Source organism: Octopus bimaculoides, chromosome 1, assembly GCF_001194135.2.
Source record: "Octopus bimaculoides isolate UCB-OBI-ISO-001 chromosome 1, ASM119413v2, whole genome shotgun sequence".
Classification (NCBI taxonomy): Eukaryota; Metazoa; Mollusca; class Cephalopoda; order Octopoda; family Octopodidae; genus Octopus; species Octopus bimaculoides.
In genome coordinates, this window is record NC_068981.1 from 195,855,491 (window position 1) to 195,857,631 (window position 2,141).

Below are 2,141 nucleotides of genomic sequence, written 5' to 3' on the forward strand. Positions count from 1 at the left end.
GTGGTGGTGGTGATGATGATGGTGATGATGATGATGGTGGTGATGATGACGATGATGGTGATGATGGTGATGATGATGATGGTGGTGGTGGTGGTGGTGATGATGATGGTGATGATGATGATGGTGGTGATGATGACGATGATGGTGATGATGATGATGATGATGATGGTGGTGGTGGTGGTGGTGGTGACGATGATACTGTTGTTAATATGGACAATCATCACAAAGACATTGCTGCTGCTGCTTCTACTACTAGTATTGGTGACTATTGTGATAACTATGACGATGGTGGTGATGATGATGATGAACGCAGTGATGATGCAGGTGATAGTTGTAATAATATAATTATGATGAGAATGATGATGGTGATGACGACGACGACGACGTCAATGATGGTTGGCGGCGATGAAGGATGTGATGACGATGGTGGGAACTGATACGATGCCGCTGTCGCCACTGCTGCTGCTGCTGATGATGATGATGATGACGACGTCGACGATGACATTGTCGGAGCAGAATTCATTTGTGGGTCTTACTTGAGCTGTTAAGGGCTCTGATGATGTTAAAGGCTCTAAAATTCTTTCCGAATCGAAAAAGAAAAAATTATTAATGATACGGACATTTTGTCAAGATCTGGATGTGAAGATCGTTAAAAAACAGAAAATAAATAAAATAATAATCGTTTCTGATACAGGCATAAGACCCGGGTTTTGTGAGGAAGGGGACAGTCAACTGGTAATCAACTGGTAATAAATTCATCGATACCGAAAAGATGAAAGGCAAAGTCGACCTCGGCGGAATTTGAACTCAGAACGTAGCAACAAGCGAAATACCGCTAAGCATTTCGCCCGACTTGCTAACGGTTCTGGTTGCTCGCGGCCTTATTAATAATAATAATAATAATAATAATAATAATAATAATAATAATAATAATGAATACAGGCGTGGCTGTGCGTTAAGGAGTTTGCTTCCCAACCACATGGTTTCAGGTTCAGTCTCACTGCATGGCACCCTTGGGTATCTGTCTTCTACTTTAGCCTCAGGGCGACAAAACCTTGTCAATCAGTTTGAACGACCTGGGGCCATGAGTAGCTTTGGTAGACGGAAACTGAAAGAATCCCGTCGTATATATATATATCTGTCTACTGTATGTGTGTGTGTGTGTGTGTGTGTGTGTGCGTGCGTATGTGTGTGTGTGCTTGTGTGTTGTGACAGTTCTTTGTCCCCCCACTACCACTGCCACCACTGTTTCATAACCGGTGTTGGCATGTTTAGGTCTTTGTAAATTAGTGGTTCGGCTAAAGACCGATAGAATAATTACTATGTATAAAAATATAAATATAAACAAGTACTGCAGTCGATTCGTTTGACTAAAATTTCTTGAAGGCAGTGCTCCAGCATGGCCGCAGTCTAATGATTGAAAGAAGTAAAAAATAAAGATAAATAATTGAATTTGGGCCCCAGAATTTCTTGTAAACTTGAGGCCCGCAACGAGAAAAGATGAGGAAAAAGATTCTTGCTTTGATATTGCTTTCTTTAGAGACGTTCAGGGGAATTCAATTTATTTGTTCTCATAGGACAGTCGTTCCCAACCTTTTCACTACCAAAAACCCCTTTTATTTAAAGGAGTTTTCCCACGGATCCCTTTTAATATGCTAATCCTTATGTGTGTGTGTATGTGTGTGTGAGTGTATGTACGTGTATATATATATATATATATATATACATATTTCTATACATTTTAAAAAAATAACGTTGACCACTAACGTGGACAATTAATGTGCTAGAAATAGATCATATCTTGTGTCTATTAAGACCTAAATTGTTCTCAACATGAAATATAGCAGCATACATATATATATGTGAGTAAAAGAATATATATATGAGTAAAAGAGTATATATATAAATACGTTCGTGCTGCAGATCGAGGTGAGAGGGATAACTTCCCTTGGCAAACAGGACACAGTCGTGTGTCGATAAGCCAGCTGGAGGAGATGTCCTCCTGGGGCTAAAAGCAACAGTAACATCCACCCCTAGGGGTCAGCCACACTTAAGTGGCATAATACTACACTTTATCGTGCAGTTACTGTTAATACTTCATTTAGAGAATTAACATTGCTTATATATATACTCTTTTACAC